The 26,606-nt window shown below is 41.6% G+C and overlaps 1 protein-coding gene across 2 annotated transcripts in view; it reads left to right on the top strand.

The window, feature by feature from the left end:
• The window catches only part of ARHGAP6 (Rho GTPase activating protein 6), a 420,491-nt gene that overhangs the window by 228,750 nt on the left and 165,135 nt on the right, over positions 1–26,606 (top strand). Inside the window, exon 1 of one of the 2 annotated variants that reach the window (XM_073550695.1) lies at positions 18,849–19,227. The exons of the other annotated variant lie outside the window; for it this stretch is intronic. The gene's annotated coding sequence lies outside the window, so the exon portion shown is untranslated. Of the gene's footprint in view, positions 1–18,848; positions 19,228–26,606 lie in introns of those variants that run through there. 2 annotated transcript variants of the gene reach the window in all.

The following is a 26,606-nucleotide window of genomic DNA, read 5'->3' as shown; positions in this document are numbered from 1 at the left end:
GAAGAATGGGCAAGAATTTCAGCCTCTTGATGTACAACACTGATAGAGACATACCCCAAGCGACTTGCAGCTGTAATTGCAGCAAAAGGTGGCGCAACAAAGTATTAAGTTAAAGGGGCCAAATAATATTGCACGCCCCATTTTTCAGTGTTTGAATTTCCACAAAAAATTTAGAATAAGCAATAAATTTCATTCATCTTCAAAATTGTGTCCCACTTGTTATTGATTCTTCAAACATAAAGATACCAAATGTATATTTTTGGTGAAGCATGAAATGTGGGAAAAGGTTGAAAAGTTCCAGGGGGCCAAATACTTTTGCAAGGCACTGTATTTCCATAGTTGTATCAATGTTCTTTACTGCCATTAATAGTATTATTCCTCCCTTTTACAATTACTTAAAGGGAACCTTTCACCCCGCAGGGCGTTTTTAACTAAAAGAGCCACCTTCAGCAGCACTAAGGTTGCTTTCTGTGAAGGTGGCTCTTCCGTTTCTGACCTCCAGTAACGCCGAAATATTAACTTTCATAAATAGGTCCTCATACCTGTATTGAGTCCCATAGGTATTAAGTCTCCCCCTGAAGCAGCCGCCTCCCCGCTGTCAATCATGTCTCTGTAGCGTCTGGGCACCGCCCTCCCATAGCCGTCCATCATGCCCCTGCTCTGCCGTCTGCGCCCCGCCTCCTTCTGTCTCCTATGCTGGTGCCTGCTCTGTGAAAACAGTTCTCGGGCATGCGCAGTGCGTGTTGCCCAAGAACTGACATCAGGCGATCACGCCTGCGTGTGGTGGAGGCCCCAGATCCTGACCCGCAGTGTGAATACATCATAACACACACACTGCGGGGCAGGATCTGGGGCCTCCACAACACGCAGGTGTGATTACCTGATGTCGGTTCATGGGCAGCGCATGCCAAAGAACTGTTTTCACAGAGCAGGCGCCAGCATAGGAGACAGAAGAAGGCGGGGCAAAGACGTTAGAGCAGGGGCATGATGGACGGCTATGGGAGGTGGGTCACAGATGGCAGAGCAGGGTCATGATCGACGGCTATGGGAGGGTGGTGCCCAGACGCTACAGAGACATGGTTGACGGCGTGGAGGCGGCTGCTTCAGGGGGAGACTCAATACCTATGGGACTCAATACAGGTATGAGAACCTATTTATAAAAGTTAATATTTCGGCATTACTGGGGGTCAGAAACAGAAGAGCCACCTTCACAGAATGCAGCCTTAGTGCTGCTGAAGATGGCTCTTTTACTTAAAAATGCCCATCAAATATGCTAGTGCCAGTGTACATCTGCTTATACACAAATGAAAATTCAAGTGATCATTTCCTTCAGTGGCAACAAAATAGCAAGCAGTCTAACTGGAAGAGTTAAGTGGCTACCAAGCAGCTATGGGGCCTAGTCTCCATCACTGAACAGTTGGGCTGTCATCATACACACTAAATTATTTTTGGATCAATCCATTCTGGCAGGATCCGCCAATAAATACCCTATGGACAGCATAGCTCACAATCCATAGGTTGCATTTTAATTGTCAAATTTTTATTGGATTTTAAGATATGTTACACTTTATTGATCCATTTGATTGTGCCAGAAAACAATGATATAGTCAGGTTGTGTTTTATCAATGTATAACATTGCAATGGCGGTGCACTCATGACACTAATAGTACATGAATACAATACCACACTGCTACTCAAATATTAGAAATTAAAACAATATAGACCTGATAAATCAGCCACCACTAAAATAAATAACTCTCATATTAAAGGAATTTGTTATTGTTTTAAGAAGTTTGACCAAGAGAATGTTACAAAATTTTAAAAAAACAACAAACAAAGTTTTACTCATTGAATCCCCCTGCTGCCCTAGCTCCACCAATCTGGTGTTCCACCCTGGTCTTTCAGTGATGAAATCCATTCCACCATATCTGTAAATAATGTATGGGAAATGGTTACTGCAGACCTGGCAGAAACCAATATATTGTTAGCGCTGGAACAGCAGGTTGTACTGAGATTGTCAGAGACTCCACAGCAGAGTTAACTCTTAGCATCCTACTCAGCTCTTTCCAATCCATTGATGTCTAAACAGAAGTTAGCTGCTCACTCCCAAACCCACCCAACTCCCTCCTACTTTCTGAAGAGATACAGTTGTAACTACCAGGCCCACCACTTAACCTCAGTTCTCTGGTTGTCCGAAGCTGTGTGGTTTTTTAGGTGCCCTGTTATATCCATGTGAATATACAGTAATAGCAGTGTCCCATTGATGGCTGAATGTATTATAGCTGCACTTTAAAGTTCTACTATTGCTACAGTTCTATTCACCAAAACTGTCACTCAAGGAGAAGAGCCCGCCATGCTGGAAACCAGAAAGTAAAGCAACTAAGGAGAGTCTACATAGTACTAAGCTGCACAAGATACCACTTGAAAATATCCCTTCAGAAAGAAAATCTTATAGGAGATCAGTGGTGATCGAGACATTTTTTCTTTGTTAGTTTGTAGGATTCAATTCAGCAAGCATTATTTTAAAAGATCTTTCTTTTTTCTGGGTAGTCTTAGCACAACTTTTATTCCTTCACTTAGACATGGGAAAAATGACAGGTACATTTGAAAACAAAGGAAAATCAAACTGTACGTGTGTTATGACATCCCTCAACAACAACTGAAGGCGTTGTATTGGTTACCTGGTGAAGAATGTGCAAGATATAATTCACATATTATTCCAATGTACGTCTTAGCCAAACTAACTTAAATTGGAAATCTAGGATTTTAGCCATGGGGAAAATGTACTAGATGAGGCTAGAAAGGACAAAAACTTACAGAGCAGTGTGCACGTAGTGCAAGGCCGGATTGGCCATTTGGCAATTCTGGCAAATGCCAGAAGGGCCTTTCTGGTCATGAGTTGCCTTGTTTGCTACGCTGCTAACCATATTGGTGTCCTCAAGATGTCAATACTGTTAACGGTTGTGACGTACACAAAGCCACTGGCTCCATCACTTTCCCCAGCATGTTGTGGGCTTCTTTTCTGCATACAGCCTGCCGGAGGCTAGCACCTAGCAGGGGACATTGGCAGTGCAATGGCGTTACTGCATTGTGCCCTCAGTGTCCACTGCGAGAATAGATAGGAGTCAGATGCTGCGGAGAATAAGGAGTCTGCATTAGCTGAACATAAGGATTTTTTTATTTTTAAGGTGGCTGTGGGGGACCATCACATTATAGAAGGTGCTGTGGGTTGTACTTTCATAGTATATAAAGGACTGTAGGGTGGACAACCATTTTATGGTCACTGCATGGTGGTTATATCAGTCTTAGTACAGTGGTTTTGGTTAAAGTAGTTGTTCAAGCTTAAAGTTAAAGTCTGCAGTGACTATATGTGACTGCGTACTTCTGAATCCTGATAGAGCTGGTGTACTGTGAGGAACCCCCCAGTGTCGACGCTGGGAGCTGGTGATCATGTGCAGTGATGTAACTTGAGCAGCATGGGCCTAAAAGCAAAAATTGTAATTGGGCCCCTAATTATTGAAAGTCTTCAATAGCATTGTTCTTTTCATATAGGCCAAAGGGACTTTTGGGGACCACCTAGGCTCCAGGGTCCTGGTGCACTTGCTGCACTCTCTCCCCATGCACCAGTATTACTCACAGTTTGCACTATGAGGATTCAGAAGTCTGAAGTTATAAAGACTATAACGTCAACCCCTTTAACGATCCGTATGGTGGTATTATCAGTACTGTATATTCTGGTGATATTTGGTTATGGTTTGTTGGAATTTGTAATATTATTTTTCAATACTATTATTTAATCTTGTATAGCAATATTATAGGTATTATTTTAGAAATATTGGTCTTGTAGTAAATCTTGATTTCCTCCAGACAGGGTAATATTAGTAATATTATATCCCCATCTGCTGCTTTGGGACGGGGACTGCATGGGCCTGTGAGATTTCAAATGCCAGGGATAAATTTCTGTCCCTGTCCAACCCTGATGTAGGGTAGTACATTACCCCGATTAGGGTCTTCATATCTACATCTGAACTTATATACAACACTTTACTTCCCATGTAAAACTGAAGAACACTTAATTATCTGCTCACTCTAGGTGAGTCGTGACAAAAATCTTTTCAATCAAGAATACAATATATCTACAACATCTTTTAACATTGTCTGAATACAACCATGTCATCAAATTTGCAATTCAGATGAAATATAGATAAGTGCCACAAACAAAAGTGTCTTTCTTTTAATATTCAAAGGAGTTAAGTAAATGGCCTCTTTCATTATATTTTCTATTCATGTTGTATTTAATAGCAGAATAGATCCCCGTGTTACTGAATTGTAAAGAAGAAGGATCACATCAGTATTATCTGACTCTGCATTCTAGAAGGATGTCCCATTGGTCCACATGCTGCTATCCTTTCTACATGACAAGCACATTTGAGTTTAATAACCAGCGAGAATTTATGGCTCAGTATTAACCCCTAAAGGATATTAGATCTTGGCTAGGGGGCTTTTTAGGCCTCTGCTGCTCTCGTGACTAGGGACGAGCGGACCAGTAGAAGTTTGGGTTCGACCGAACTTAAGTATAATGTCCAGTTCTGTTACCAGAACTGAACCTGAACTCAAAGCCCATAGAAATTAATGGAGATCCGAACTTTGGAGCTGGGAAATTTCTCCTCCCCGAACTGTAACATGCACTTTATAATAATAATTTTATTTCTATAGTGCCAATATATTCCACAGCACTTAACATTTTAGAGGGGACTTGTCCAGACAATAAGACATTACAGAATAACAATAATCACATAAACAACAGATACCAAGAGGAGTAAGGGCCTCAGAATTGTGTGACCCACCAGTCTGTTCAGAATGTGTGTACAACAAAAACAAGCAGATATTATTATTTATTTATATAGTGCCATTAATTCCATGGTGCTGTACATGAGAAGGGGGTTACATACAAAGTTATAGATATCGTTAACAGAGCAAGTTTCCACAGCAAATTTACAATGACAGACTGGTACAGAGGGGAGAGGACCCTGTCCTTGCGGACTTAGATATATCAAGTTTGAAAGTTATTCCCTATCCACGAAATGGGGAATTATTTTTCAATCACTGTGGGGGGTCCAACAGCGATGGTTCCCACGGTTCCAGAAAATTGGGGACCTGAAGAGCCCCAGTTGAATGGAGCAGAGGCATCTGCACTACTGCTCCATTCATTCTAATGGGAATGCCAAAGATCAGTAGAGGTTGGGCCTCAGCTCCTATCACCTTCACCCTGTTTGCTCTCAGGTCTGGCTGTATGTGAAAAATGTAGGTCACCATACAAAATAGCGGCAGCAGTGGTGGTGTCCAACTTCTGGATCCTGGTTTCAGTAATAGCCAGTAGGTTAAGGGAATTTGAAAGGAAAAAGTCAAGATGTAGGAGAGTTTATTAAACACTGAGCGTGAATTCCAGAAGGCACAGTTAAAAGAGAAAGAAGGCATGCAGGGAATTTTAATGAGATTTGCAGGGATTCTGATTGTAGTAGGTGTTCAACTTACTACAACCCCTGGCAAAAATTATGGAATCACCGAACTTGGAGGATGTTCATTCAGTTGTTTTAATTTTGTAGAAAAAAAGCAGATCACACACATGGCACTAAACTAAAGTCAATTCAAATTGCCACTTTCTGACTTTAAGAAACACTAAAAGAAATCAAGAACAAAAAATGTGGTAGTCAATAATGGTTACTTTTTTTATACCAAGCATAGGGGAAAAACTATGGAATCACTCAATTCTGAGGGAAAAAATTATGGAATCACCCTGTAAATCTGTAAATTTTCATTCCCAAAACTAACACCTGCATCAAATTAGATCTGCTCGTTAGTCTGCATCTAAAAAGGAGTGATCACACCTTGGAGAGCTGTTGCACCAAGTGGACTGACATGAATCATGGCTCCAACACGAGAGATGTCAATTGAAACAAAGGAGAGGATTATCAAACTCTTAAAAGAGGGTAAATCATCACGCAATGTTGCAAAATATGTTGGTTGTTCACAGGCAGCTGTGTAAAATCTGGATCAAATGCAAACAACATGGGAAGGTTGTTAAAGGCAAACATACTGGTAGACCAAAGAAGACATCAAAGCGTCAAGACCGGAAACTTAAAGCAATATGTCTCCAAAACAGGAAATGCACAACAACAAAACAAATGCGGAACGGATGGGAGGAAACTGGAGTCAACGTCTGTGACCGAACTGTAAGAAACCGCCTAAAGGAAATGGGATTTACATACAGAAAAGCTAAACAAAAGCCATCATTAACACCTAAACAGAAAAAAACAAGGTTACAATGGGCTAAGGAAAAGCAGTCATGGACTGTGGATGACTGGATGAAAGTCATATTCAGTGATGAATCGCGAATCTGCATTGGGCAAGGTGATGATGCTGGAACTTTTGTTTGGTGCTGTTCCAATGAGATTTATAAAGATGACTGCCTGAAGAGAGCATGCAAATTTCCACAGTCATTGATGATATGGGGCTGCATGTCAGGTGAAGGCACTGGGGAGATGGTTGTCATTACATCTTCAATAAATGCACAAGTTTATGTTGATATTTTGAACATTTTTCTTATCCCATCAATTGAAAGGATGTTTGGGGATGATTAAATCATTTTTCAAGATAATGCATCCTGCCATAGAGCAAAAACTGTGAAAACATTCTTTGAAAAAAGACATAAAAGGTCAATGTAATAGCCTGCAAATAGTCCGGAACTCAATCCAATTGAAAATCTTTGGTGGAAGTTGAAGAAAATGGTCCATGACAAGGCTCCAACTTGCAAAGCTGATCTGGCAACAGCAATCAGAGAAAGTTGGAGCCAGATTGATGAAGAGTACTGTTTGACACTCATTAAGTCCATGCCTCAAGGTACTGTCACACTTAGCGATGCACCAGCGATATGACGTGGTCAGGATCGCTGGTGCATCCCTAAGTGGTCGCTAGTGAGCTGCCACACAGGCAGATCTCACCAGCGACATGGCAGGGGTCGGGGGTCGCTACTTACCTGTCACACTAGGCGATCCTGACATCCTCCCGCCCGGATCCACGCTCGTCGCTCCACAGGAAGCGCCGCAAGAAGCTGACGACGAGAAACAGTCCTGGATGTTCTCGCGCGATCAGCGATAACCAGCGGGGGAGAGGGTTGTAGGTAAGTATCACACACAGCAATATCGCTAGCAATATCGCTATAACGTCACAAGTTATAGCGATATTGCTAGCGATATCGCTAAGTGTGACAGTACCTTCAGAGTCTGCAAGCTGTTATAAAAGCCAGAGGTGGTGCAACAATATACTAGTAATGTGTTGGAGTGTGTTTTTGTTGGTTTGTTTTTCATGATTCGATAATTTTTTTCCCTCAGAATTCAGTGATTCCATAATTTTTCCCCTATGCTTGGTTTAAAAAAGTAACCATTACCGACTACCACATTTTTTGTTCTTGATTTCTTTTAGTGTTTCTTAAAGCCAGAAAGTTGGCATTTGAAATTAGTTTAGTTTTGTGCCATGTGTGTGATCTGCTTTTTCTCTACAAAATTAAACAACTGAATGAACATCCTCCAAGGCCGGTGATTCCATAATTTTTGCCAGGGGTTGTGTTAGATGGGCCGGGGTTGGGAGAGATGTCTCCTGCGACTAGGAGAAGGATTCAGAGAGCGAGCAGATAGTTGACTGATTTGTGAGAGTGTCTCTTATGTTCTTTGGTGGAAGTGAATTAATCTGTGCACTTGAGGATTGTGAAAACTGTGAGTGCTGTGCATGAGAGGAAAGGAAATAGGGGCTGCTATGGATGGAGTGCAAAGAGTTTGTGCAAGAACGGTGGGTATGAGTGAATGCAGCAGCCAGAATATAAATTATAGAAATAAATATGGTGAATATTTGTTGCAATGCAAATGTTCTGAAATTAGGTTCCTATGAAAGTCTTGCGTGTCTTTTGCCCTGTCTTCCATGTTTAACTGCCAGCCACTTTGAAAAAATGCACTTGGAATAAAATGTGCATAATTGCCCCATGTATTAATGCTTCCCCAAAGCTCTGTCTGAGTATATAGGAGGTTTCTTCTTAGATCTATCACTGATTTGACTTATTGACAATCCATCAACTAAATTAAAGGTACCGTTACACTACGTGACGCACCAACGATCCTGACAATGATACGACCTGATAAGGATCACTGGTACGTTGCTAAATGGTTGCTAGTGAGCTGCCAGACAGACAGATCTACTCAACGACGAAGCAACGATTCGGCAATCCATATAACAACCTCGGCGGTCGTTGGGACCTTTTCACACAGCAACTATTCTGACAACTCCCACCTGCGTCCCTGAGTTCTGAGTCTCCAACGAGGTCGCTCGTCGGCGTCAAACACAAAAATGCATGCTGGCCAGCGGGACACCAGCGATCAAAAAATGGTTTAGGACATTCGAGCACGATCAGCGAGATCGTAGGGGGGCCTGGTCGCCGCTATGTGTCAGATATAGCGAGATCGCTGGCGAGGTCGCTGTTGCATCACAAAATCTGTGACGTTTCAGCGATCTTGCTAACAATCTCGCTATGTGAGATGGGGCCTTTAGTCAGCAGGAGACAAATGCAGAGATAAACAAACAAGTTTGCTAGCCAACATGGATCATAAAACTCTTTGAGCAAGTGGAATGACCTTAGCCTATCGGAGAACAGCTCAGTAAGATGACTTAAATATATACCATTAAGAGTCCTTCAAAGTTGGAAATTAGGTTGCAGGATATATGCAGCAGATGAATGAAATATATACAGTGGGTACGGAAAGTATTCAGACCCCTTTAAATGTTTCACTCTTTGTTTCATTGCAGCCATTTGGTAAATTCAAAAAAGTTCATTTTTTTCTCATTAATGTACACTCTGCACCCCATCTTGACTGAAAAAAAAAAACAGAAATGTAGAAATTTTTGCAAGTTTATTAAAAAAGAAAAACTGAAATATCACATGGTCATAAGTATTCAGACCCTTTGCTCAGTATTGAGTAGAAGCACCCTTTTGAGCTAGTACAGCCATAAATCGTCTTGGGAATGATGGAAAAGTTTTTCACACCTTGATTTGGGGATCCTCTGCCATTCTTCCTTGCAGATCCTCTCCAGTTCCATCAGGTTGGATGGTGAACTTTGGTGGACAGCCATTTTCAGGTCTCTCCAGAGATGCTGTTGGGTTCAGAATATGCCCCTTCCCTAGATGGACAAGTTCTCTTACATGGAAGGGTATACAATGTTGACACATTTATTAGACTCAGTAGTGTGCCTCCTTGATGCCAATATGCATACGCTCGGACTTTGATATCTCTCTGCCATGTGGTCACAAATTCCCAATAATTCACTTTAGACCTCTCCCGAGGGCCTCTTTTTGATGGGATGATATTAGTAATTAGGGTTTATGCCTGGTAAAGGCTGAAAGACTATCTAACCTTCCAACAGACCTTATTTGATTCTCTGTCTAGTAAGGGGACATTCTATTCTAACAGAAAATTATGTATAAACCCTGGGGGGAAAAAGTATTTGATACACTGTCGATTTTGCAAGTTTTCTCACCTACAAAGAATAGAGAGGTCTGTAATTTTATTGCATGAAATCAGTATTTGATCACCTATGCTTGTAAGCACAAAGCAATTGCTGGCATCGGAGCAGGACGATCTAAAGGAGCGCAGGAAGGTAAGTGTAATGGTTTGGTTTTTTTAATCACAAAGGGAAAAGGAATGAATCCAGCGAAGGTTGGAATGGCTAAAAAATAACTTTTATTCAAAAACTATAAAAACAGTGAATGGCACACGTGATGTGGACAAGTTCTTATGTCATGTTCATTTGCTTCTATCGGTATAAGCCTTCTTGGCATTACTGAAATGTGCTCCTATTGTAATCCTGAAAAGTGCTAATCCCACTATTGTATTAATGATTAAAAATCCCTGAAGAATGAGACTTCCAAATGAAAATAGCCATTGCCTTTATTCTCTAGTTATTTGTTTGCAATGGCTTTTAAAGGAAGTGGACGGGAAGTGCTACAGAAACAGATAGGAGCACTACAGTACTATTTGGCAGCTGACTTGTACCCTTGTAATTAAAGCAGAGATGTTACAGACCTTTGCTGAAAATGTTCACATGCTGTATAGCTTCTACTTATGGCTAACATCTTCCCACTGTTAATCTTATGCTTTATTTTCATCATAAGTGTTATGAATTTATAAAAAGGCGGTTTAGGATGAGAAAAAGACGTCTGTTTATTTTCTAAAAAAAAAATCATTACACTACTCATTGGGTTATGTGTGTTTTCAGCTCAGCCCTATTCAAGTAAATAGGATTGAGCTACAATACCAAACACATTCAATGGACAAGAGTGTTGCTGTTTCTTGAAATAAGCAGATAATCCTTTTTAATTGTTAAAAAAACTTATTTCGGTTCAGGCTACACAGCAACTTTCGCAACTACAGCCATCACGTAAGTGTAGTTTGCTTGGTGCCGCTCCTACATCGTAGCAGTATACAATTGAATGGTGCCATTTTGCGAAATCTACAGTTCCATAACTGCAACAAGCAAGTCAGACGACATCATAACAAGTTGGATTTTTTGCACCTTGCTTCTTATGGTCATGGTAGTGTAAGTGCTGCATTGTGACCATATTCACTGGTATAGCACTGCATTTAATCAGAGAGCAGCATGATGTAGGGGCAGGGACCCTGATTCCAGTGATATCACTTGCTGGCCTGCTAATTGTAGATTATCAGTAGAGGACTAGTTGCCTTGTGCCATTTTAGGTGTATCTTGCCCCAAATAGACCATCGGAGAAGGCAGCGTGCTGAACGCATTATTAACCACTTGTTTTAGTGTTCGCCACTAGAACAAGCGATGGATACTGCGTTCAGCACGCTGCCTTCTTCTTTGGTCTATTTGGATCTGTAACATCCTTTCTACTTATTTTGGTGCATTTGAGACTGAAATGTCTACTATTTTTTACTTGTTTTTGGACTGCAATTAAAATAAAAAAAAATTGAGTGCCAAGTTTTTTCATGTATGTCATTGTTTTGGACCTCACTTGAGCATTGGCTCCAGGAGTGCTATGGTTTTTTCCTCTGCTTCTATGTCATGCTGCTCTCTGATTACATATCAAAAACCTGGTGACAGATTCCTTTAAAGAATTGTATATCAGCTGTGGTGTGACGGGTAGTCACGTGGTTTATGGGAGGTATATGTCACATGGATGGATGCTCCCTGCGATGCAACCCGGAGTGTTTTGTCTATAGTGTACATGAGCACTAAAGATGTCATTTAGTGCACTGGGTCCGGGTTGCGGGTAGCTATGAGAGATGGGAGGGTCTGGCTACCCATATTTCCTCCCCTTTGGGTGTGGGTGCGGGCTGTACTCCGTTTTGCCTGAAGATGTGTATGTTCAGGACCTGTGGTGAGGCCCTGACCATGTGACTTGCTCATGTGATCCATACCTCACCTATGGGTGTGGTTACAGGGCTATGTAATTGAGGTGTTTAGCACATGTGAGAGAGTCTGTCAGAGTGTGGACAGACTTCCATGTGTCCAGGTGGGACACTACAGAGTGGTCTGTGTTCTAAAGAAGGAGAAGCCTTCCTGTGTCTGCGGCTGCAGATAGAGCTCTGCTATGGACATTGCCCTGGCCTGTGTGTCCACAGGACCTGAGGGAACCAAGCCCAGCTATTACCTCTATACACAACTGATAACACAGGATTTACCACTCACTGCAGATAGTGTCACAGCTCCCCCTGCTCCCCCTTCCTTCACAGTGACTTTTGCTCACTCTCACTAGATTGATAGGCTCTGAAGCACATTGCAGCTAAAGTACATGTAGATTTCCTGAAAAAACAGGAGCTAGGAGTCTAGAATAACCCCTTAGTGTCAGTGTGAAGATTGCAAGATTTCATTTTTTTACAGATTGTAATATGTAAAATAAAAAAAAAAACATTGCAACAAATTAAAAATACACTTTGCATACAGCCTGATTTAAACAGTAGGTGATATGACGACTCGGTCTCTTGAATGAGTTTGGCACATTTTGTTCCAGCAGACTTTTGAGTGATATAAGAAATGTCAGTCTTGATGAATCCTCACAAAGTACATTGCTCAGTTTTAGCATATCCTGCCCATTAATAAACTACGGTATATGAACTGTGTTCTGACTCCAGTACAGTATGTATTATAGGTTTCTCCCTGATTTTGAACATTTAAATAACTTTTCCATTTCACTTTCTTGAAATGCTGTGTATATTTCCAAGATCCCCTCCCTTTTCTAATTAACAAGCCGTACTTTGCTACACTAACCGTGCAGAACAAATATCAACAGCAAATGTTCCCAGCTATCTGCTAAGTTTAGATTAAGTTAATCATAGAATGCAATAAAACTGGTTAGCTATGCTTATTGTTCGGAATTTATAGCCTACAACCAGGAAAATGGGACTATGTTTTAGATATTGACAATGATATACTGTATCAATTGACTGGCATATAGTACAGTGACATATAATAGTTTGGGCACCCCTGGTCAAAATTACTGTTATTATGAGCAGTTAAGCAAGTGGAAGATGATATGATCTCTGAAAGGTCTAAAGTTAAAGATGAAACATTTATTTTGTGTTTTTAGGCAAAAAAAGTATATTAAAATTTTTAACATTTTAAAAATTACAAAAAGGAAAGTGGGCCAATTCAAATATTTGAGAAAATGGAAAACGGTCTTAGGAGCGCAGGAAGGAGACTCAGACAAGAGATGGGTTTAAACCACAAAACGTTTCGACGGAGGATCATCAGGCGAAAGGCTTCATCCCCTACACAGACAAATGGCACAGGTGGACCAGATGTTTGCGGCAGCGGTCTAGGTGGTGGGAACTGGAAGGTGTTTCCATACAGTTTACGCCCCATGGCAGACAGTTTGAAAACTTGAGAGTCATTGGAGCGGCCATAGGCCCCAATATCAACCGCAATAAATTTGTATTCCGCGTCAGCGATGGCCATGAGGACAATTGAAAAATATTTCTTGTAATTGAAATATTCCGATCCCGATCCAGCTGGCTTTACAATGCGGATATGTTTCCCGTCCACAGCGCCCAAGCAGTTTGGAAACTGACATATCTGTTGAAACTTGTCAGCAATTTCAATTCACCTCTCTGTTGTGGGCTCTGGTAAAAACTCTTCAGCTAAGGAGTCCCACAGTGCACGGCATGTGTACTTCACAATTCCAGATATGGTGGAAATCCCGAGTCTGTACTGGAAATGCAGTGACGAAAGGGATTCTCCAGTTGCAAGAAATCTGTGGGGAATTAAAAAACAATAAATTAGTTTTAAATCACAGCATTACATACCAAAACTGAGCTATAACACTTGGAGATACAAACTACCACCAACAAGATTGCAGTGAAAGTGTGCTCTGATGCGAGCATATCCAATAAATGTGGCTTACCTTAAAGTCACCATCAGACGCTCTGCGGGTGAAACAGAGAAGCGGCAATAGGTGTCCGCTTTTCTTATTAGGTGTGCAATGCGCTCCACCAAGTAATCAAAATTCTCCATTTTCATCCTAACATATCCAAAAAATTTATCCGGGTTTCGTCGAAGGTCCATGCATAGTGTAGAATAGACCCCACGCGTCATTCTCTTGGCTGTGATGGGGTGGATCCACAAACGTCGTCTACGATGCCTGATGCGCTGCTGTCTCGCTCTCTCCTTCTCCAGAAAAATCACCCTCAAACGATTTGCCTCCGCTGTAAAATCCGCCAAATTCTTCAAAATATTTCCAATGACAACATCCATCTTCGCCAGTAACTTGCTCTTCTCTCCAACCTGCACTTTCTCCTCTACAACCTGTCAAAGAAGGGCTGTAGGAACATGCTATATATAGTTTTCCAGTAGCCAATCCCGTTCGGAAGGCCACAAGGGTCAATTTTAAAAACCGGATCCGGCGTAATCCGTCGAAAAACGGATAGAAAAACGGATGAACCGGATCCGGTTTTGTCTGTCCAGAAAAAGACGGATCCGCCAGAAAACCGGATCCGTCACATCCGGTTTTACGAAACATTTGCCGGATCCGGCGTTCCGGCACGACGCCGGATCGCGCCTGACGCCGAAAACCTGATGTGTGAAAGTAGCCTAACAGTAATTTTGACCAAGGGTGCCCAAACGTTTGCATGCCACTATCAAAGAAGGAAATGTATCCAGCAACAGATCCATGGGTGAATAATTATTTAACAACAACAAACTTTAATGTATAACATGGTTAAAATTATGGTATAAAACCATTAGTTTAGAAAAAAAGGGCGGCTCGGTGGTTAGCACTGCAGCCTTGCAGCGCTGGGGTCCTGTGTTCAAATCCCACCAAGGATAACATCTGCAAGGAGTTTGTATGTTCTCCCCGTGTTTGCGTGGGTTTCATCCAGGGTTCTTCGGTTTCCTATATAAATGAGTAAAATAAATAAAAATAAAAAAGGCAAGTAACCTGGAATACTCATGGTTTTCACGTGTTTCAAACCGACTGGTTCACTGTGTGTGGGTGGGACATTGCATGAATGAAATGCAATTTTTAATATAAAAATATGCGCAGCTATGGGCAAGCATGGATCATGTAGTTTATATTCAATTATTGGATTTTCACAATAAATATATCTGTATGAATAAATATTTGTATTCAAGTTTAGCAGCATGTGTGAGTGTCGTTATTAAACATAACTTTTATTATACAGTTTAAAATACTATAACCAACACATATATTCTCAAAACACCCAAAATTGTCCTTATGCACAGTTTCAATACTTTCTAAACCACATTAAAGGGTCAAGGAAACTAACAAGAATGGTGTTCATATATCTAGGTAGGCTTATTCTGACAGTGGTCAAATAAACTTTGGGCATAATATTAAACACAGTAAATCAGAAATTACCACTATGCCTTTTTTGAGACACTGTAGTATTTTAAACTGTATAATAAAAGTTATGTTTTAATTACGACACTTGCCATGTTGCTAAAAGAATACAGTGTGTTTTCGTAGAAATTTGTGTTTTTTTTCTGGGGGAACAACCCTTCCTCTATTTTGGATAACTTACTACACATTTTTTTACTAATATGTAAATACTTGTATTCTCACTAAAATAATTAAAAAAAAAAAAATGGAGTGGAGCATTTTGTCTTTGCACTCTGAATTGTTTTATTCTTCCGGAAAAAGTGTAAAAAATAATTTGCCAACTGCATGTTACCATTTCACATGTCTATAACATCTGTGCACTCACAGTCTTACACTTTGACAAGGATGATGAAAACACCCAGTTAAACGTGTATTTGTATAATTCCAGAAAGTGTAAGGGTATGTGCACACGTGGATTCTGCTGCGGAATTTTCCTCGTGGATTTTGCAAAATCCGCAGGTAAATCCACAGGTCAAAACACCTGCGGTTTATCTGCAGATTAGCCTGCGGTTTTCCTCTGCGGTTTGACACCTGTACAATGGATGAGGTGTGAAACCACTGCGGATTCCGCACAAAGAATTGACATGCTGCAGATTTAAAGCCGCAGCAAATCCGAGCGGAAAAATCCGCAGCATGTACACTGCGGTTTTCATTCTCCATTGAAAATAAAGGTACTGTACACCGCAGCAGAAACTGCTGCGGATCCGCAGGGACAAATCCGCAACGTGTGCACACACCCTAAGGCCGGGTTCTCACTGCGCTATGGCAGTCCGTTTAACAGACTGCGTTACACCGTGGCATAACGCGGTCCGTTAATGCTGCCATATACCACCATTATGTGGCGCATCGCGACGTATGCCGTAGTGTTCGCGATGTGCTGTTAAGCACTGATGGAGCCTCAGACTCGACCTGCAGCGTCTGAGGCTCCGTCACAGCTATCGCTGATGCCGCGTGCTTAGTTACCCGATATTTACCTTAGATACCAGCGTCCTCCATGGTTCTGATAGCTGGTGAAGCTGCCTGTTTGGCAGCTCACCAGCGATCATGTAGCAAGGCACCAGCGATCCTGACAAGATCGTATCGTTGTCGGGATCGCTGGTGCATCATTTAGTGTGACGGAGCCTTTATACTCACTTTGAAAATCTGAGGCTAGTTTAACACTTGCTTTTTTTGCAGCGCGTTTTTCCCGCAAAAAAACGCATTGAAAAAACGCTTACAAACGCATACAGATGCTGCGTTTTTTTCAAGCATTTTTATGAGCATGCATGAAAAAAACGCAGCGTTTTTATGCGTTTGTATGCGTTTTTAGTGCGTTTTTACCGCGTTTGCGGTTTTTTCCAACATTAGGTGGCCCCTCACACTAACCCAAACCATGACTTTACTAACCCTAACCCTGACCCTTAACCAAACCATACCCTGATCCTAACCCTGACCCTAACCCTGACCCTAACCCTTAACCAAACCATACCCTGATCCTAACCCTGACCCTGACCCTAACCCTAACCCTTAACCAAACCATACCCTGATCCTAACCCTGACCCTAACCCTGACCCTAACCCTAACCCTTAACCAAACCATACCCTGACCCTAACCCTAACCCTGACCCTGACCCTAACCCTAACCCTTAACCAAACCATACCCTGATCCTAACCCTAACCCTGACCCTAACCCTAACCCTAAACCCCCTTAACTAACCCTAACTCTAACCCAAACCCCTAAATTCCATTGTCTAAACTAATGGTAAAAAAAAACCGCATGTGCAAAAAAACGCATACATAAGCATGCCAATGCGCACATATGCTCACCATAGACTTATAATCAAATCAAATTTATTATCGCCAAGTACATATTACATATATACAAGGAATTCTTTGTGGCAAAGAGGCAACATAATATATAACAACAGATACAACAAGTAACATCTAACAAGACAGATACAGTATATAGTCTACACATGACGATTTAATTGTTGAACAGAGAGTGGATAGAAGCTGTTCATATGGCGGTTGGTGCTGCATTTGGGGACTCTGAAGCGACGTCCTGAAGGGAGTAGTTGGAATGAGGAGTGTCCCGGGTGAGAGGGATCGGATGAAATTTTCAATGCGTGGGATCGAATACTCTTATCATAAAGATCCTGGATTTTAGGCAGGGGGAACCTATAATTCTCTCTGCTGTTCTGAAAGTCCTTTGTAAGCGGAGTTTGTCATGCGCAGTGGCTCCCCCATACCAGACTATCAGAGAGGAACAAATCACAGATCTGATGACAGCATTAAAGAATAAGATCAGCAGATTCTTAGACAAACCATATCTTTTCAGCTGACACATGAAGAACATCCTCTGTTGTGCTTTTCTTATAACAGCATCCACGATTTTTACTGAGTCTGCTGAAGAGATGCAATCATTCGTATAGAGAGAAAACAGTAACGGGGACAAAACACACCCCTGAGGTGCCCCGATGTTTGTGACCAAGGTGTCCGAAGTGAATGGTCCAACTTTTACACTCTGTATCCTGGCTAATGTATAATGGGTGTCTTGCTGTAAAAAAACGCATTGCGCGCGCATGCGTTTTTTTGAGGCAAGTCGGACGCCCAAAAAATGCAACAGGTTGCATTTTGTGCGCCCGAGCGCATACCGCAAAAAAACGCATGCGCGGAAAAACGCGTACAAACGCATGTGTATGCGCACATAAGCGCATCCCATGCAAAGTATAGGGAAAAAAAACGCATGCGCTATTTAGCGCTAAAATACCGCGGAAAAAAAACGCAAGTGTGAAACAAGCCTGAGTCAGAATTTTATGGGTGCAGCTAAAGACTGAGAGAACTCATGAGTCGAATTGTATCTAGTATCGCCATCAGTGTCGCGTCTCTCTGCTGCTGAAATCTCAGAATGCTTGGTACAAGCTGCAGCAGTCAGTCTGGAGACTAGATACAATTCGACTCATGAGCTCTCTCAATCTTTTGCTCCATCCCTTAAAATTCTCAATTTAATACCAGGAATGTGCAGCAATCCTGACTTGAATTTTCAAAGTGAGTCTAAGAAATCCATTTAATAATGTCTAAGTAGTAGTTCTAATTGAGTTTTACCTTTCATAAAGGATTACAGTCATTCTAAAATGGAGTTTCAATGTAAGTACACCAGCCTCATTGGGTCTAGAGATCTTTCTAATGGTGTGCACAGCTTATTACAAATGGAGTCCTGGTTTGACTTCTCATGCTAAGTCATGTAACGAGGCTTGTTAAAGGCTCAATAGTGACTTTTAGGATTGTTGCTTCCAAAGGAGGCACTAGAGTTCCAGTCCTCTTTATCACAGCTTGAATTGTAATTCTAGGAATTGTCTTGGGAATCAAAAAATTATTTCTCCTTATTGAGATGCTGCCAACTTATCTCCCCCAGCAGTGGACAGAGATGGTGACCATTCATATCAGTCCATGTCCTCAATGGAGCTCACAATCTATGTGAAAACTTTTCTCATGAAGAAACCCTCTTCCTTTTTTCCAGCGTATTTTAACCACTTACAGGATACTGTTAGTCCTCATTTGTCAGTACAAGGCAGTCTGAGAGCAGCAAACATCTTCCTTTTCTTAAGAGATTTCTTTTTTTCCTAATAATATGGGGATCTTAATTGGAGATTTTCTGACTTTTCTTCGGTTACTGACAACTCCCTCTGTTTTACACATGTTTCTCTCACATTGTTTATCTAGGAATCATTTGTTCAGAAGATAATTTATGAAAGTGCATTTCTGGGTATAACTAGTTAAAGGTAAAAGAAACATTAAATCCTCAAAATAAAAGGGAAGAACCCCGAGCCTTCCAACATTCTTTAGTCTATTCCTAATAAGGAAAGTTTGTACAGTTCCAGTCCGGCTAAGAGGCACAGAGTCCCATGTACGGGATTCTCTCTAATTTCTACAGTTTTTCCTTAAAATCCTCATTTTAGTTCTTTAAAGGTCAGTGTTTATTTTAATGGAATAGAGGAAGAATCCATTAGGAAAAGTTTTGATCTTCTGGTTCCAATAAGGATAGCTGAACGGAGGAAGCTAAAGTCAGCCGTAGATCTAAAACTTTCCTAGTAGAGAAACTTGCCTCCTCAAAAGAAAACAAGACAGTATCCTGGGATTTATGACTCCAGATGGGCTTTATTCCTCCTCACATGTGGCATATTGGGAATGAAGACTTCACATGTGTATGTGGTTTTACCATTTGTGTTAAATCCCTTATTATGTGCGACAACCTTCCAGTGGAAAGAAGCAAACATGTTTAGTTGATGGGTAAGAGAATCATTTTTCTACCTTTTTGATTCTTGCTTAATATACTGGCTTATATTGCACAATGGTTCTGTTTTTTCTGAGATATGTCTGAACTCTTAGCACAGCTATATTATCAAATTAAAGAGGGATTTAAGACTGTTTGTATAGCTTGAGTTTAATATTTGTTTGTATGTATAGATTGATGAATGGATGGATGGACAGATTAATAGATCTAGATGGATGGATAGATAGGTATAGATAGAAAGATAAGATTAAATAGATGGCTATAGACAAAATCTAGTTGTTAGGTGCCAGCCTGGATATTAGAACCGAGTAACCTAATATAAATTCAAAAAGAGAGCAGGGTGAGGAGTCTACGTATTCCTCAGAACCCCATTTTCTGCAACAACTTCTCTATATCTATCTATTCCTATCCATCTAAATGCGAAAAAAGCAGGCAGCACACTGTAGGAATATCAAAAAGTGAACAAACTTCTAATTTGCCATGTGTGCAAAAAAAAGCAACGTTTCAGCTCGAGATCCCTTTTCAAGTTGACAAAGGCTCTTTTGAACTGAAACGTTGCTTTTTTGCACTTATGACAAATTAGAAGTTTGCTCACTTTTTGCTATCCCTACAGTGTGCTGCCTCTTTTTCTGGATTTAGATAGTAGATAAATATAGAGAAGTTTTTGCAGAAAATGGGGTTCTGAGCAATACATAGACTCCTCCCCCTGCTCTCCATTTTAGGCAGCTTTTCTCATCCTGTAATTACATTATACCTGTTAGAAAAGAGTAGTAAAATTGCTAACTGTACATTTCTTGCTTGTTTAAGGCACTTTCCACCATGATTTAAGGCAGGAAAAGGGTCAGTAGTAAATGAAGGATGACCCTTATTTCTTAGGTAGTACCCTAAATTTTAGACAGTAAATTGGATATTATATGTACTCTGGTGGTCTAGGAGAGTGAAGAATAAGTTCATTTAGGTTCGGGAGGTCCAGTCTATAGACATCCGGTCATTAGCTCTGTTTGCCACTCCCTACAAGCAGCCCTGGAAAGATGGATAGATTACTTTGTGCTGATTCAGCAGATTATTTGTGCTTTTCTGAGCTTTGATTAGTAAACATAACTTTTTATAGGTTTTTATACACATGTCATGAGAGAAGGTAATGAAAAGGTAATGCAGCTGGTTTTTAGGCAGCCCCTTATCAATATAGCTGGCGACACTGTCTAATATTCTCCATGAAACTGTACAAAATCTCCGGCACAGATTTACCAGTGCATCTGAAGGGCATTGATGGAATATAAGTGTAGCATTGAGGAAGACAGTGTAATTAAAGTGCATGGCGTAATTTACCCTGCTTTCAAGTATTATAATTAAATGCACTGGAGACTAGCGGTCTGGTAAACAGTTTACTGTGCTCACTGTTACCGGCTGTGCATGAAATGGTCCTCACTTTACTCCTCTTACAGCAATGAGAATGTGTTTTCAGGAGCAAAATCTCTATAGTCCTGGGAATCTTAGTACAAGGCTGCATTTAGGAAAAACAAGTAGTTGATATTGAATATCACAAGAGCCTAGCATTGTCGATCAGCTATTAGGAATTAAAGACCAATCCATATTTTATGGCTTTTTCTAAGTGAATTTAACCTCACAATTCTTTGTAGGCGCCGACACTTAAGGAATGATGAGGTCTCTTTGTGGTGTTCATCAATACGAGTGAAATAGTTTGCCTGTTTTCTATCTGTATATTTGATGTTGTTTCCCCTTTTTTCTATACATGAACTGCATGTCTTGTTCTGTACTGATATTTTAGGGGATCATGCCGAGGTGGGGTAGGAGTCGGACTTGGCAGCTGCATACACAGATCTGCAAAGCACATGCATTTCAATTGAAATCCTCTGCAGTATGTGTTAGGAATTCTAGATCATTTTACCCTATACTGAAATCCCTGCCGCACTCTACTCCAGTCTTGAGGAATGTATCATGGACGCCTCCGTTCCCAAAGGGTTCTCTATCTCTGATCAACAAAACAGACAAGTTTCTTTATTGTGGGAAATTCTCACTGTAAGTTCCAGTGACGGCCACACCCGATGAGACTGTGCAGAAGATACATTCATATATATTAGGTTCATGTGTATTGTTACATTAGGAATGTATTTTACAATTCTGTATTCCTGCTCTGCGTTTATTTATGGGGTTTTTTTTTACTTTTTTCTTCCTTTAGTAGTGTACATCTGGTTAGACCAAGTTCACACAGGACAGTTTGGCGAAGTTTTTGAATTATGATTGTAAGAATACAAGAAGAAGTATTTGTCTTTCCTTTTCACCTTTCCTTTCTTTAGAACGTAAGCAAAAATGTATCAAAAGTAATGTGTTGTAAAGATATCCCCTCCCAAATATAGCTTTGTTCCCCGAAGTTATAATAGATGTCTTTAATATGTGAGAGGCAGAACAAATAATAATGATTGTGCCAAAGTCCCGTACATGATGACAAGGTAGTTGGAAGTGGTCACAGACAGGGGGGTGCAATTAATAGTTGTTGTGCTGACCACTTTCAAATGGTGACTCTGAGAATAAATCTTATTCTGCCTACGTGTATGTACTGTATATTGTGCCATTTCAACCCACCAGTTACATTGTTTTACTCTGTTTTCTCCTCCACTTGCTGTTGTCTGGTTTATTCTCCCTTCTTTCCCTCCCAATCCATCATACATACTTCCCACTTTTTGATTTCCCTATCCTTTCCTTGTGTACTGCTATTCTTTTCTATATTCTGTCTCTTCGCTTGATTCTTGTCTTCTTTCCATCCCTTATTTCATTTTGGAATACACCCTTTCACCTACTAGACTTTCCCTTCATCCTACTGCCCTATCTATTGCTTCTTTACTGCACTATACAATTACTTTTTTCCATTTTTGAAAATATAAGGCTCAGGTGTTATTTACATTAAAGCCTTTGTTCATTCTCTTGTAAACTCTCTCTATTTTTTGGCTCTAAACTCTCAACACCAGATTTACTAGAAGACTAAGTTTTAACTGTTGAAAGAGAGAGAATGTACAAATTTCCTGGAAAGCCAAAAGACTTAGGGGCCCATCACACATAGCGAGATTGCTGATTTTGTGACGCATCAGCGATCTCGCTAGCGATCACGCTGTGTGTGGCACGCGTCAGCGTCCGCCCCCACTGCCGGGTATCGCTGATCGTACAGGAATGTCCTGGGCCATTTTTTTGATCGTTGGTCTCCCGTTGGCCAGCATGCATCGCATGTGGCAACGGGAGACCAACGATCAGCGATCTCCCAGTGCTGTAAGCAGATGCTGGGAGCTGGTATCCAAGGTAAATATTGGGTAACTAAGCATGCGCAGCGCTTAGTTACCCGCTGTGTACCTTGGATACCAGCTTGCTCACGCTGGGAGCTGGTATCCAAGGTAAACAGCGGGTAACTAAGTGCCTCGCGCTTAGTTACCCGATATTTACCTTGGATACCAGCTCTCAGCGCGAGCAAGCTGATATCCAAGGTACACAGCAGGTAACTAAGCGCCGCGCGCGCTTAGTTACCCGATATTTACCTTGGATGCCAGCGTCCTCGCTGGTCCTGATCGCTGGAGTGTCTGCCTGTTTGGCAGCTCACCAGCGATCATGGAGCGATGCACCAGTGATCCTAACCAGGTCGTATCATTGTCGGGATCGCTGGTGCATCATTTGGTGTGACGGGACCCTTAGACACCCTACAAAGTGCCCTTTATTATTCTGATCATTTGCAGAATGCTACTTTGCAAACTAGGCATTAGATGACTACTGGTCTGTTATAACTCTGTAAAGCTGCCCATAGACAATAGACCTTGTGCAGATTTCAGTGGACCAGTACGCTGCGGGGGGGGGTAAGTTAGTTGATTTCTGTCTGATCCTTCCATTTCCCAATAGATAAGTTCTTCTTAAAAATAGCAGAATCTCTTGAAAGAAATCAATGCTGTACAATGCCAATGAAGAGAACGCACCCTGCTGGAATGTTTCATATGTTGTTGCATAACAGCAGTGAATCACAGTAGATTAACCTTTTGACATTAATGAACAGGAAAAAGACTATTTCCCGCTGCAACAAAACACAGTGACCTAAAGATATTACTGATATTAAACACAGTATATGTATCTCTATTCACCACATTCAATTTAAGATTTATAGGAGGGTCTTCAATCAATTATAGTGTTGAGTCTGTTTGGATAGGTCCCTATCGACTTAACCATGTGGACATTGTAGTGTTTCCTATTATATTTTTGGAAAACTGGTCAAGCTCTTTTAAGTTGCATTACTGGGGTGTTATCCAGAATCTAATAGACTACCTATCCATAGGATAGGTCATCAATATATAATTGGTGGGTATCCAACACCTGGCGCTCCCACCAATCAGCTGATGGCAGCAGCAGCTTCAAATAAGCAATGTAAAAAGAGAAGCCGTGTACATTGGTTAGTGGTTGCTGCCAAGCACTGAAGCTCATTTTCAATCATTTGGAATGTCGGACTCCAACTGATCATATATTTATCACCTATGCCACAGATCGGCTATCATTTGTTTAAAAGGACATTTCATTAAATGTATTCAATTTTAACTGAGGGCTTCTTCCCATTGTCACTGTTCTACTGATTCTGGAACCGTTTTTATTTTTCCTTGGTGTCCCTCCATTATGCGCCCCAGAAATAAAGATTCAAATGTTTTCTTCAGCCAACTGGGTACATACCGAAGAACTGTGACCGTTTTGCTTTTTCTCCTCTGACGCTGGCCAATCAATACACGGCCGCACCCAGAGACAAGTTATGTAATATTTGCCCAGTTAGGCTGGTTTCACATTTGCGTTAAAGGCCGCAGCGTCGGCCTGCGCACGGCCGCCGCTAAGCCCCACCCCCTGCCGCACCTCCTCCGGTAGCTCCGCCTCCAGGCGCATGACGCTGCATGCGTCATGAGTCCCCTATCTTTATCACTGAGGACGCAGGCCGTGCGCAGTATGCGTTTGGTGGCGCCTGCGTCCTTTTGACGGTGCGCCGAGCGCAACCAAATTGCAACAGGTTGCGTTTGGCGCTGGTCAGCGCACCGTCAAAAGGAAGCAGGCGCCGCCAAAACACATACTGCGCACGGCCTGCATCCTCAGTGATAAAGATAGGGGACGCATGACACATGCAGCTACCGGCGGAGGCGCAGCAGGGGGCGGGGCCTAGCGGTGGCCGTGCGCTGGCCGACGCTGCGGCCTTTAACGCAAATGTGAAACCGGCCTTAGTTGAAGGAAAAATGTGCATCTTTGTATCTGCGGTCATACCCTTGGAATGGAGGGGCACATAAGAAAATGGAAACTGTTCTCTAAAATCAGAAGAACAGAGGTAATCGTAAAAGGTACTTAGTTTGATTCAAAAAATCCAATGTAAGGTCCGCTTTAAGTTGTGTAAAATAATAATTGCAACTTTTGCTAATTATTTTGTGACTGCGTAGGGTTTTGTCTTCTCAGTGTATCGAGACTCTTTAGTTTTCATGTGGACATGTGTGCAATATGAAAATTAAATCACCCAATGCAATTAATTAAGCAACATTTTTTGATAATAAAGGAAAGAAAATGGCTACGAAGTCATATTTTCAAATCTGACTAGTGGTATTACTTTTGTCTCTTCGGCATGTAGACATTGCCAAAGAATAATGTCTCTTTGCTGTAATACTCTTGTGAAAACGTTATATAACTTTTATGAGCATCAATTGGGTGCTAATAATTACAACTGTCCAGCATCTACTTTGGGGGGGCTGTAGATATTCCCTCTCTTGCTGCTGAAATGCTGGTTTTCTATGACTATTGTGAGCTGTGAACAATACAAGTAACCTGAGGACAAAGGACCCTGTCCACAAGAGCTCACAGCCTACAAGGGATGGGTGACGATACAGTAGGTGATGGGAGAGCTGGTCATGCAGTAGTACAGTGGAATAAGGGTTACTACAGGTTGTAGGGTTGTCGGAATAGGTAGGTCTTCAGGTTTGTTTTGAATGTTTACACATTAGAGAAACGTCTGATATGTTGAGGTAAAGATTTCCATAGTGTGAGGGATGCACGGGAGAAATCTTGTATGCAATTGTGGGAAGAGGAGATATGAGGGGAGTAGAGAAGGAGATCTTGTGAGGATCGGAGGTTGCGTGCAGGTAAGTATTGGGAGACGAGGTCACAGATGTATGGAGGGCACAGGTTGTGGATGACTTTGTATGCCATTGTTAGTGTTTTGAACTGGAGTCTCTGAGCAATATGGAGCCAGTAAACAGACTGGCAGAGAGGAGAGCCCGAGGAATGGCAGTGGGACAGGTGGATTAGTCTGGCAGCAGAGTTTAGGATAGATTGGAGGGGTGCGAGAGTGTTAGAAGAGAGGCCACATTGAACTTTTCAAGCACCTTCTAGGTATTTTTCTTTAATAACTCATGTTATTCCAAGTGCACACAAGTTTTTCCTTTCTTATCTTTAATTAATTTCTGGACAGCCACAATGATTCAGACTTGCAGTTTTTGAGTCTATTACGTGACATTTACAGTCTATTAGGTTATACTGATTGATTGTTGTGTATATATTCAGTGAAGAAAGTTCAGCAAAGCATAAAAGGTCTTTAAAAGGCAAAATATTAATAAAAATTACATATTATTTATATCTGGTTTTATTATAAACATATTTTTCTTTTAAAGGGAACCTGTCACCCCCCCCAGGCGTTTTTAAGTAAAAGAGCCACCTTGTGCAGCACTAATGCTGCATTCTGTCAAGGTGGCTCTGGGCATGCGCAGTAGTTATCTGCGGCTCTCATGCCCAAGATTCCCAGCCCCGCAGTGTGAATAAATCATAAGCGACTGCGGGGCGGCATCTGTGGCCGCGCGATATTAAGGCCGGGATGTGATCTGAGAGCACGGGCAGCGCTGACTGCGCATGCCCAAGAAGATATCGTACATCGCAGGCGCCGCATTTCAAAAGAAAACTGTGGAGGCGGCGCGAAATACGAAATGAGTGATGGATGCGAGGCGTCTGTCACAGGAAGAAAGACCTGCCCCCCTGTCAAATTTCAGGTATTTTTGAACAATTTTATAAACGATTATTTCTGCGGTGGAAGGGAAGCTAAGTAAAAAAGCCACCTTGACAGAATGCAGCATTTGTGCTGCACAAGGTGGCTCTTTTATTTAAAAACGCCTGGGGGGTGACAGGTTCCCTTTAACCCCCTTTTTGCAATATGACGTACTATCCCGTCCATGTGCCCTGGGACTTAATTCCCAGGGACGGGATAGTACGTCATAGTGATCAGCGTCTCTCACTTGGTGAGCGCTGCTGATCGTGGCCGGGTGTCAGCTGATTATCACAGCTGACACCCGGCACTATGTGTCAGGGGCGGTCACGA

The sequence above is a fragment of the Dendrobates tinctorius genome, unplaced genomic scaffold (assembly GCF_039654945.1).
Source record: "Dendrobates tinctorius isolate UK_male_01 unplaced genomic scaffold, ASM3965494v1 ptg000166l, whole genome shotgun sequence".
NCBI lineage: Eukaryota > Metazoa > Chordata > Amphibia > Anura > Dendrobatidae > Dendrobates > Dendrobates tinctorius.
Note: the sequence above shows the minus strand (reverse complement) of the source record. Positions and strands in the feature narration are given on the sequence as shown.